Source organism: Larimichthys crocea, chromosome X, assembly GCF_000972845.2.
Source record: "Larimichthys crocea isolate SSNF chromosome X, L_crocea_2.0, whole genome shotgun sequence".
In the NCBI taxonomy this organism is placed as follows: domain Eukaryota; kingdom Metazoa; phylum Chordata; class Actinopteri; family Sciaenidae; genus Larimichthys; species Larimichthys crocea.
The window spans coordinates 31,222,628-31,236,006 of record NC_040020.1 but is presented as its reverse complement, the minus strand read 5'-3'; positions in this window follow the sequence as shown (position 1 = coordinate 31,236,006).

Genomic DNA, 13,379 nt, shown 5'->3' with positions numbered 1-13,379 from the left:
TGCCTGTTAACTATCTGCTAATATGCATATAATGACAAAGCTAACATGCTGATGTTTAGCAGATATACAGTAATATTGAATATTTTTTAACAATTGCTAAAAAGCCCTTAACACAGAGCACTTTAACTAATGGGGAATGCCTCTTTTTGCAAGTGTTGAGTAATAATAATTTTGACCTGACGATGGCAGTAGATGAAAAGTTAAAGGTCCAGTATGTAAGATTGACTTTTGGACTTTACAACCCTCTGGAGTTATTGAAAAAGTTTGGATCACATCCTCCATCAGCCTTGCCAAAGAGTTGGTTGGAAAAATGTGACGCACAAGCACCTTGGCCCTGATTGTGCTAATGATATTAAAGCACACCCTCCAATGTCACATTACTTAAATAATATTCAAGACTATTATTTTTTTTGGTGTATAATCACCTGAAAAATGAGAATCATTATACACTGTGTGTGCGCTTTCACAGAGCCCGCCATGCTGAACCACAATGTTAAACACTGAGATTTTTCAGAATTTGGGACATCGGAAGTACTTGAATACTGTTGCCAATAATCCTTGTTTTGCTTGTTATGGAAAACATTTTTTATTTCATCTGTATCTTATCATCTTAAAGCTGAATTAATAAATTTTTGGCCCCTAGGGAGCAGTACTAGGAACCTGACATTGTTTATGGCAACAAGATAAATCCAAGTTCACAATGTCTCCGTTTTAGCTTTGTTTTGGTCTCCACCAACATCTCCACTGCTAAATGTTTCTGCAGGTTTATCACTGCATGCATCTCACATCAAAGCCTCCAGATGAACTGCAACTCACACAAAAATCAGAGCACGTTTATGGCTGAAGGTAACGTGTATCAAGATTGTTTATGATGTTTTTATGACCTTGAAGAAATCTTGCTGAAGCATTTCCCCTCTTTTGGCACACTGCAACTTTAAGTGAGGTCCTGTTTCTAATTGATCTAATTACAATCACTTTAGTTGATACACTTGAATAGCAATTAAATTTGTGTATGCGTTGGAATGTGATTAGTTCAGTCGTAACACAATTACAAGTCTCAGTAATGAGCAGAGAACCCATATGTGCACCAACGTGTTTTAGTTCTCCACCTTTAATTCACTCTCACAGAACGATGGCTCTTTACTTTGACTTTGCTGGTTCATTTATTTGGATGTTTTTGTTTAACTTTATTTTTTTATCAAGTGAGCATTTTGAGGTTGAAAACCTTTTGGGAGGAAGTCCTCACCAAGACATACAACAATACAAAAACCGTTGCGTGGACAAAACAAGATAACAGTGCCAAAATAAATAGAAATAAGAGCAGATGCAATTTCCTGTTTTGCCATTTAACATCATTTAATTACACTCAGTTATTAGCTCATTAATTTAATTTCTATAGCTGGTTCAGAATCAAAGTTTTAAAAGTCTGATAAAAGTATTTGCGGTGTGGAAACCAAGTGAGCATGGCAGCTCTTCATCTTTTCAGTCTCCTATCTTGAGTTCACAAGTTAATTAGTTTCATTATTTCGAGACAACAAACTAATTTCACGACACAATGAAGTACTTTTCTGAGATAACACAATTGTTTTATTTGTTTTGATAATTTTCTCAATTTCATTTATTTGTAATGTGCCAAACAAATGGTTTAGTTATAATGAAATTTGTGGAAAATGAGTTCAGCTGGAAATTGGCATCTTGAACCAAAGCATATTGGCTGTTATTACCTCTGCATAACCAAGAAAGTGTGTTTGTTTGTTTGTTTGTAAGAAAGATGTCAGTGGAATTAGAACAAGGCGGATGCTACCTGCAGATTTTCTGGAAAAACAAATGGCAGAAAAGGCTGAGATAGGCTGAAAGTGTTCTCAGCATCACTTTTATGTGTTTACACTTGTATGGAAACGTCTCATAATGAACCTGGTAATGATTTATAGATATTAATCTAGCAAAAGGTGCAGTCTTCCACGCTGCACCGTTAATGACTAGAACAACCTTTGATATACAATGTGTATGTACATCTTGCATATTCATTTGCACAGAAAGCTTGTCATGTCCAAGGATCTGAATTTTTTATTCCAGCAACCTCCTCTCACATGTTTGTCTGCATCCCTTGTACAAGAGATTTATGACCTATGCTGTCCATAAACAGGACTAACTGTGGTAGCAGAGGACCGGGTCAATTGGAGACAGAGTGTTACAGCTGTCAAAGGAATGCTCACTCTCATCTCCCCTGTCCATCACATTAAATCGATAGGGCCTTGTAAAGGACAGACAGAAAGGGTGAAGAAAATGATGGAGGAGGTGGCAGGTATTTTTCATTCCAGGATGAAGAAAGAAGTGAAAATATTTCATGCAATAACATTGACTGATTTCATTTTACTGAATCACTTGGTGTTATCCACAAATTTAATTGGTGAATTGGTCAGTTTATATGCTAAATGATGAAGTCACAGACACAAATTTCATCAACAAGCCAGCATTTACTGTACTGCATCTGGAAATCTCAACTTTAACCACCCACATTTTCACATTTTAAACACTAGCAGTAACCTTTCTCAACTGCTAGTGGATAAAACTTCAAAACATTATGTGTTATAACTTCTGGTCTACAGTTTTTCATTGATTGGGTTAGCCCCCATAATTGTAAGGGAAATCTTACACAGCATGCAGTGACATTTTCGACAATAGCGTGCTTCTGTACAGTCTGGCAAGTTTTCGAAGAAGATGAAAATGCCCCTGTGCACAGAGCCAAATCCAGCCCACAGTCCTCTCTGGAGTTCTGCGTACTCAAAAGGCACAGATGTGACCTCAACCTCATCCAACACCTTAGGTATGAACGAGAACATCAACACAAGTTACCAGCACAAGTTATTGCACAACATCAGTGTTGAAATGGAAAATCCCTGCAGCCAGGTTCCAAGGTCTTGTGGAGAGGTTAAAACCAGAAAAGTGAAGGCTGTTACATTCATAATGCTTTGTGAATAGACATATAGACAGACATTTGATTTCTGTTGCACTATATCAAACATTATAAATGTGACTCATAATGAATTATAAGTTCAGGTGGACGCTCTGACAAGCTAAGAGACTAACTATAGATGAACTAATGGGGCTTATAATACATTATGACCTTTGCAGCCCTCAACAATCAACTGTAGTAAAAACTGCTATAACATGTATGCTATAACAGTCCATGGAGTGTCATAAGTTCATTGTATGTGTTAAATAAAGTGAAGTACATATTGACACTTCTATAATAATAAATCATAATGTTTCATTATTGGTGTTAGGTAAAGCGCAATGCATTTTCATGCCTTTAAAGAAATCTATGCTGAGAATTATTCTTGAAAAGTGTCGAAAATTGACAGCATGATTCAAGCGATCAGTTTGTTTTGTTTTAATATAAATGGATGGAGTTTAATGGATTAATGGTAAATACTCATAGAATATCGCATGAATCTTCTTAACTTTGATCACAGATTGATCATTATTGGGAAACTAAGCATTGTCATTTTGCGTCAGAGTGATAAAATCTGTATAAAATAATGAAATTATAGATTCATTTACAATATTTTTTCCTGCTTGTGTCAGGACTTTTTTGACTACTACAACATTTAATGTGCGATAGTGGAGGAAATCTAAATTCAATGTAGTTTTCTGGCATGAAAGCCAAAAATAAAACATTTAAAGATTTTATGAGAGAGATTCTCTTCATCTGTCTTCCCGGTTCTGGTTTCTATCCCATTTTAGGAAAAGCTTTATTGACAAGAATGTCAAATATTAGCAATATTGGAGATAGATGATGTGTTTGTGTGCTGATTTCTACTTTTCTACATGTCTGTCTTTGTCTATCATTTCTTTTTTTGGTCCTGTCTTCTATCCTCAGCCTTCTGCTATTAAAATCTCTTGTGACTCCTCAACGTCACTCACACTTGTTATTTCTCCCTTTCTCTCGCTGTCTTATACCATCATTTCTCCCCTCAAGATTTGTTTCATGTTTTGATCTTTTGTTTTCAGCCTCAGTTGTTTCATTGCTCACTATCTTGCTGCCTCTATCCTTCCACATATCTGCTTTTGTAGCTCTCGTCTTCTGCATGTGCTTAGCTTAATGGACAGATGTCAGGTATAGCATGTCAGACTGGGCTGCTGGCCATGATTTCTTCTGTGTGTGTGTGATAGGACAGATGCGCAGATGGGAAGAGGAGGGAAAACTTGTTTACTGCAACTCACATGTTTGCCAACTATGAACAGCTTTGCAAGTTATGGATTCAAGCAAAAAAAAAAAAAAAAAAGACTTAAATTGTTATGATGAGGTTTTTTGCCTTCTCCCTGCCTTGTGTTTCCTATTTTTCCAATTCCCTTCTGTGCCTGTCCTTGGAAATCCTCAGAAAATTCACTTTGGTTTTTATATAAATTAGACAACAAGATCCAAGATATTAATTAGTAAGCTTTAGAAGTACTGGCAGGTGGATTTTGTTACAATTGAACAGAGCTCGGCTAGCTGTTCCTCCTGTTTCTATTCAGAATCAGATTTAAAATCACTTTAATTCACCAGGTATGTGTAGACACATGAGGAATTTGACTCCGGTTACACTTTGCTCTTGTAATACAAACATATATAGATATAGGTACGGTTCTAAGTTAAACTAGCTGGATGCCATGGGAGGTGGTATCGATATTGTCATACACCTTTCAGCAAGCACATTTCCCTAACGTCACTGAGCAACTGTACCTTTCAGGCAGGGCCAGTCTTGGAGTTTTTTGGGACAGAGGTCAGAGTTTCTTTTGTGCTCCCCTGCCGCCTCCATATCTTATACCCTATTCCCTATTAGCTACCACACATATCTGGAGAGATTTAGAAATAAAAGTGAGTTCTGTTTAAGCAAGGTGGTTATGGCAGCATTGCCAAAGTGGATAGGTCAGCAACATATTATGAACATCTGAAAATTGCAGACAATTGCCTTGTCCACCTATGATGCATTACTCCAAAATATCTGCCAACATAAAAATCAGAGGTTGTAAAATCATATGGCTGATCATAGCAGTAAACCAGACCTCTGCTAAATACCAGAGCATTTCCACAAACATTTTGAATTATATATAAGTGTGAAATGGGAAAAAAACCCAACAACCCTCAGGTCAACTGTATTGAAAAAATCAGGTAGCAGAAACAGTAACATGGAGGCCATAAAAATCAGTAAAGGCACACACATTTCAACAAGGACCAAATGGACATCCACATTTCTGCTCCTCATCACATCCATCCAGGTCTTCAGCTTCACACTTCACTCCTTCACCTCCACCAATGTCTAGACTCTACTGGGGAGGGTTATTGTACAACCCATTGTGTCACCACTCCTTAAGATGATATTTATTTACTTTCATTCTGAGAACATGTTAAATAAATTAATTTGACCATTGTTTAAGTCTCTCTGAAACGATGGAGGAGGAGAGAGAGAGAAGACATCAAAAGACAGATAGTTGCTGTGTCCCAGTTCGGTGGCCTGATCCTTTCAAGTCTGCAGTTTTTAGATCAGTATCATAATGGGTAAATGCAGCCTGTCCTATTTGAAAAGGATCCAATAACTGTGGCCAACAAACACAGCCCTGTTTTTCCTAAACTCGGATGACATATTCTTTGCAGTGCTTGTTTTAATGACACTGTGCCCCAGTAACGTGTATAATGACTGCTGAATGGTTTGACCATGCTCTGGGTGTAGGATGGCGTTTAGCTATTTGCAGCGTGAAAGGTATACAAGGAATACAAGTGTCTTGAATTGGTTTCCAGTAGCCACTGATGCAGAGTGCAAAGGAGAGGTGTGGGATGACTATAGGTCCAATCAGTCTGCATTCTGGATGGATGGAGGTCTTGTGGCACAGCACTCCAACATAGAGTGCATTGCACTACAAGTGCACTTTTCACTACCTCTTTTGATGACTACATTCAAAGGTGGAGTGAAATACCCGCTGTCATATTGAGTTCTGCATTGCACATTTGACTCACACACATTTGATAGTCTTGTTGTGTAAAGAGGGACATGCTCGTTGGATTTTAGGATTTGGAAAATTCCAGAAGTTGTTGGATGCAGCTTTCCTAATTCTGGCTCTCAGACAATGTTCAAGCACTTCCCTTGAAGCATGCACACCTTTGGTTTTGGTTTCTCTGCGGTTAGACTGACTCATTTAGTCCACTCACTTGAGGAAGACCTGGTTCATCCTGGCTCTGGAGATCCCAGCTTAGAATTGCTGACATAGCTCCTGAAAAGGCATATTGCTCACTTCACTCATCCTCTATTTGATTCCAACCATAATAGCAGCTTATCTAATTAACAAAGCTGTGAAGTAAACGTGCTCATCCTTGATGCTTTGCCTTGGCTTACAAGTGAAAGAGAGCTTTTTGGGGCCTTTCACGAGGCAACAGTTTTTGATAAGAAGCAATGTGACACCTGTGAGATGGTTGAAAAATGAAAAGAAAGGATTGGAGGTGAAGGTGGAAGCAGGAAAGGAGGGTTCAGTTAGGAAAATCAAAGTCCCTGAGACAGATGGCGAGGGGCACTGGGAGAATGCTCCCCCCATTATGAAAGCACCACAAAGCACAAAACTCCAGCTGTGAATGGCACCAAGCTTACCGCCAGCAGCCACCAAGAGGCAGCAGCTTGCCAACAAACACCCACTAATGAATGAAAAAGCTTGATTCAGAGGCACTAGGAGCAGTATGCCCTCATTCTGCTGTATGAAAGAGGCTCATATATGCTTGTCTGCATTACCAAATGGTCACGGTGTGTTGCTGTGTGATCCACGGATTGGATGGATTCAGTGACTGATCACCAGTGACAGTTGGGAAATGGAGGGAGTGGATTTCTTCAGATTTCTCAGATGGCTGGTGGAATTGAGGGAGGGACGGAAAGGCAACAAGGTGGACAGAGTCATGCAGAAAAATGGAAAAACAACACGAGGGAAGAAATGAAATGACGAAGAAAGACAACAGAAAAAACAGGGAGGCAGGAAAAGGACCAAAGAATGGAAAAAAGGGGAAAGATATGCGTAAAGGGAATAGAGAGGAATACACAGAGAAAACAGGGTGCCTCTTTTACGTTAACATGCCTTTTGTGTGATCCTAACAAAGGGGGACAGCTCTGAGTGTCAGTGACCATCAAGATGCATTTTGATCAGATGACTCAAACCACTTGCCGAGGTGGTATAGGACACTTTTGACCACATATCTTTTGAACAAACAAAAACACGCTGCCTGATTTCCATTTGGTTCACTGTTATGTAAATTACGTGTGTGGGCTCTCTTACCTGCCAACATAAGCAGCAGATGTTTGTTAACACACTGTTAATGTCTGTTTCAACTGATTTCACTGTGAAACTAGTACTGTAACTGCAATAAAACTCCCTTAAAAAATGTTGAGAGTTGTTGAAGGAGGAAAAACTTAATAACCTTTGCAAAACAGTCACGGCAAATTCTTCAACATTCGTGCCTTCGTGTATTAAATGCAGTACATGAAGACATCTTTACTTGTAAAAAACTTGCCGTACTGGTGGCTGGCTAATCCATATCTGAAGTGTGTCTTACCTGGTCTGGTAACGGTTTAGCAGCTAGGTGTTTTAACACTGTTTCACAGAATTTACACCAAATTCACAAAGAAGACAATATTTTATTGATGGTAAACAAAATTTACAAATACAATAAACAACAGTCTACGCTAATATCACATACTTCTTTGTTACCTGTTCCAAATTCTTGCAGTTTTGTGAGTTGTTGAGTTTGGAGAAACTTGATAAATTTAAAAATGTGAAATGCTGTCTATGGCTTTCTTGTAAAATTGTCGAACGCTATACATTATGTGATTTCTTTGTGTTAAAAACATGTCTGATTATCCCAGCATGTTGGCTACTGTTGAGCTGCTGGTTAAAAATAACAAGGCATTTGCTCTTTGCAAACTGAAATGGTGTAGGTGTTTATCTGCATGAATGAGATCTGATTGAAGTGGTCACTGGAGGCGAATGTCGAGATGCATGTGGAGATAATGTAAACTGAGCAGTCTACTTGTGACCAGAATACCCAAGATGCATGTCAATACCCGGTGTAAACAGGCTCAGAAGTACTATGAAAAAAAAGAAGCACAGCCCTCACAGATCCAGCCATGTTGTTGTCTGCTTCAACTTCAATTTATCCTTCAATCCCACAGACGATCTCTGCTTATTTACTACGAATACTGTTTACATGTCATGTCAATCTGGCCTCTAAAGACCAACTGGAGAAGACAGGTCAAGCTGTGTTTTTATGTGTGTGTGGTCATACAGTACAGTATGCATCCTCCTCTCTATTCCATTTAGCACTGTGAGGCAGGCGAGTATTCAACAACCAAGCCAATTTCAGATTCCATTTCAGCTCAAATTAATCAAGCAGCAGGAGAGTCTAATACAAAACACTCAGATTCTTCTGGATTTTCCAGGATTAGCCTCTCCATGCATGACTTGCTCTCTGGCAGTTTCTACCTGAGTGGTGCTTGACCAGGAGAGCTAAAGTTTGATTGTAATGCTTGAAACAGCTCAATATTAGCTAGGAAACATGACCTCATCTTTATGTAATAAAACAAAACAAAAAAACGATTTTTTTGTTTGTTAGGTTGTCAGCAGTCCCCCGATTGTATAGATATGTACACAAAAACACATTATTCTCTATAGATAACTATAACAAGATGTGTTGAACTGAATAAGTTAGTAATCCAAAGGCAGTTTTATGACTAGTTCTACATTGCATACATCTAGTGGTGTAGTGTAGGGTATATGCAGGTACACTTATTTTTCAGTCTGCATTGGGTATACCCACTTCTACATCTCCCCCCATCCCAGTAGTGTTCTGTGTCCTTTTTTATTTATTTTTTACCCCCAAGATAGCAAAGACATGACATATTTTATTGAGTGGATGGAGTAAGAAATAAGCAATTCTTCGCTCACATGATGTAGTTGTCTCAGTATTTATTGTAGAATGCATAATATTTATTATGATCCTTGAATCCCTAAAGTCAAGCAGCAGAAGTTAAGTGACATTGTGCAAACACTGTGCTATTTTTGGGTGAGCAAAATATGCAAGATTAGTCTTAACTTGTCAGTGTTTACAACCAGGGTATTTATCCATTGCTGGCAGGACCTCTTAAAAAACATTTGAGGCATAAATTAAAAGTGTACCCATTTCTCCAGGAACCACTACAATACCAATATCCCCTTATATGATATTACATTTTTTGTAGCTTTGGGACATTGTAGCCTTCACTCTTTAAATTCCTAATAACGTTTAAACAATTTCAACACAGTAACAATTTGTGATCCTTTCCAGAAACACAACCACAGAAGCTGCCTAATACAACCACATGTTTGAGTTAGAGGCCGATGAGCAGCTCAACCACAATTTATTGCTTGAAACCACCGTATTGGGAATGTTTTTAGTTTTAGTTTGTAAGGGACCATGTGTAAATAAGACAAAGGACTATACTATTTTTTATGAACCCATAGGTGTGTGACAGATTGCAGTCAAGTGTGTCCTGCCCAGGGTGTCATGGGAGCGCACTTTTGCTAAAGGTAAGGGCACACCAGTGTGGGAGACATGATACATTGTGATATATTATCTGTGGCTATGTCAGAGGCTGTAACAATCATGGCCAATCATACTTAAACACCCCTTTAGACACAGGGCACTCACTGTCATGATGCATGTCTGCAGTTTTCTGGGCAGATAACACAGGTTGTGTGTTACACAATGCTCTTCACTTCAAAGTGTAGAGGACTTTAACATGACTAATCTGTGCTATAATCATAATTAATGACATTCACTTAAAATGCAGGTCAATGCAATTCTTTTCTCTTTTTGTCTGAAATGTTCTGAAACTCAACAGTAAATAAGTGCTTTATTACTCACATCAAAACTGTGACATCACACATCCTTGCAAGATCCTTTATTTGGATGAAAGACCTCATTTCACTGTTGTTTTTTACTCATAGTACTTCATATAGCAGCTGAATGCTCAGAGGACTTAGAAACAACAACAGAGAGAAGCCAAAGCAGGAGGTTGCTAGTGAACACAACCTTAGCAATTATTATTCTGAGTGCACTGGGTGAAAATCTGGTCATGGTAGACAGTGAAGGTATTATTCATTTTTTATAGTTTAATTTTTTAATACACAGTGATTTAGTGGGGAATGAAAAATATTCAGCTTTTTCTTGCAAGTAATTGCAGTGTTGTTCAGAGAATATTTATTCTAGGTACCGAAACCTGACTGGCTGAGAGATAAACACATTTGAAACCTCTCTAGTTAGGCTGTCAGTTCAAATGCATCAGTAAATGTTAAGGTAATGGAACCCCAATCAACCCTAACCCCAATCAAAAATAAAAACAACTTCTTAATCAAAATGATTTAATGACTAGTTTGAACTCTGTGTAAAAGGTCAACCGAATCTTGATACACCAGTGACTTCAGACTGATCGACATCAATTGTTCCATGATTTTTAAGCTCATTCAGGCGTCCATACAAATAAGTGCAGAGGCCAGAAATGATATGCAATATATTCATTATATTTATATCTGCAAACGTTTCCATGCAAATATCAGTTACCAAAAACCAGTTCATTAACATGCTGACACCCTTAGAGATATAACAGAAACATTGGCTTGGAAATTCAGAATGGCTTCTTTCCCTGATGCAAGATGCTCTGACAGTGAGTCAGGAAGCGAGAAAGGCTTTTCCATCCCAGACGCTGAGACCAGATCTGAGACTGCTCCAATTATAAAGGACACTTCAGGATGCAGGGAGCCAACCCTGGTGGATTAATTTTACAGCTTTTACAGCACGCAGAAGTCAGTTTTCACACTGCTCTTTTGGGAGATTTGTTTATATATAAATTATAGATACAGTACACACACACACACACACAGTCTTTAATTAAGACAAATTTTCTTCAGCAATTGTTGCAATCCTATTGTCCAATATCTCAACTCCAGCGCTTTAATACAAGAAAATACTTAAAAATAATGGCCCTAGTGCCAAGCGCTTGGCAGAATTTTAGTTTTTTGGTCTTCTATGCTTACAGCAACGACTCATCTGATTTGTTTAGTCTGTATGGAAATGTTTTTGCTGCCTTCAAATGGAGCTTGAGAGCTTGTGGTAACACCATGGTAAGTCGTGTACACATTATGCTTGGCGTAAAGTGGTAAGTGCAGGCAACAGTTACAGCAGAATTTACAATTTAGCAGGCAAGTGTGTAATGTAATGTAGAAAATGCAAAAAAAGCACAATGAAAAGATGTCAGTTTTTTCCTCAGACATAATATGGCTCAATGTGAATGCAACATAAAAAGACCACTTTTTTTATGGGGGGTTATGTGCTGGGAGCAGTGATTTCCTAAAGTCTTGTCATTGTGAACATTTGCAGACTGTGGATTAAACGGATGAGATACACGTTGGCCAGCTTTAGTGGTGTTTGTACGTAGATTTTGACCAAATGAGACTCCTGTTTCCGGTTTCTGTTTCGCCATGTCCCGTCTTTGTGTTAAGCTAACCAAACAAGCTGCTGGCTGTAGCTTCATTTTCACTATACAGACATCTGAGTGATATTAATCTCCTCATCTAAAAAATCAAATTAATGTATTTTACAAAATGTCAAAAATAAGTGAGAAAGGAAATTAACATGTTAATTTATCTACGAGATCAGAAATGGTCAAGTAGAATAACACATTTGTATTCAGATTTTCCTGTAAGTCTAATAGTAGCAGAATAAAAAGCTAAATGCAGTCACTGTAAGGTTGATGTACAAAGCTATGTCTCTGTGGAGATGGAGGTGGTGGGGGTGGTGTGCTTCTTTCTCAGGTACTACTCTATGAAATGAAATGACCTACAGAGACATGCCTTCATACAGTATAACCAGCAGTGATATGAACATGCATGAGCACACACACACGCTTGCAAACAAGCTGGCAGGTGGCGAAGCAGTGAGTCAGTGAGGCATAAAGACACACAAAGAAACTCACATTGACAAATCCCAATCCCCTCACACACTAACACATATAAAGCTATCCTCACCACACATACAACCCACCCACCCCACAACTCTAATTGCTCTTGACATTTTTTCGTTTTCCTGCGGGCACAATACCCACGCTCCATTCTAGCCCCACAGATGCCAACGTCATCCTCGGACATCCCAACTACTCGCTGCTCACGCTCTGCAGTTTGCTCACGTTCCTGTTGCTGGGGCGACGATGCATCTGGACTGGCGGGCCGGGTGCCTGTGGGAAAAGGTTCTGAGGATCGGCCTGGGATGACTAATAGAGTTTAGGGTCAGGCAGGTCTGTTGCTGCCCTGCCTGCTGTCCACCCTGCTAGGAGACACTCTATTAAGTAGTTAGCCTGTTCCCACAAAAGAAGAAATTTTATTCCAGAGGTCACCGGCCCAAAAAAATCCCATAATGTTAGAAAAAACAATATGCTGCTGTCTGTGAGAGGCAATAAGCTTTATTGCTCGATAGCTCACAGTAATAAACTGTATCTGAGAGGTTTATATGGTTGTTTATCAATACCAACACAAAGTGATTAAAATTACTGTACAGCCTCAACTTTCTTTTGGACCAAAAACTCTGCTACGATTTAAATGCTGACTGATTTGAAAAGGCTGCACTGCATGACCAATCACTGATAATGTACATTTGATATATGTGCCATGGCTAATAATTCAATTTAAATTCTAATTATACAGCAGTTTGTGTGGAAGAGAAGTCACCTCTGTAAACTCATCTACAAGATTTATTAAGTCATACGTTTCTTAAGCTCACTGATCTCACTTTTCTTTTTTATCCTCTTCTTAAGCCAGTTTGTTTTACTTTCTTGATATTTGAATAGTAAATTATAGAAAAGTATACTTTACAAAGAGAATTTCTGAGAGTAGTCTTTGAAATAAATTCAGTTTATTTACCTTTAATTCTCCTGTTGCCTTGTCATTTGTGGCTGCTTCTAAGGAGCATTTCTTTGAAAATGTTGGGCAAAACTGAAAGTATGTATGACTTGTAGTAAAGAAGAGCCAACACTTGCAAGTCTTCCACTTATTTGAATTTCTGCAACTGATCTTCTATTGAAGATATTTCTGGGGATGACTGACCTAAATCAAAGTACATTTTAATAAGTAAAAAAGCTGACGCAAAAATAAGAAATAATAATAATAAAAAAAAGTATTATAATCCTTTATTCTACAAGGCGGAATTGTTGGGGTTGAGATGTGTTTCAGTTTTTCTCTTGACTGACTCTGTAAATCCAGAGCCACTTTCCCAGGGCATCTTATGTGATGTTGGGAAGACAAGTAGGGAATTGAAAACCAGATTATCAGAG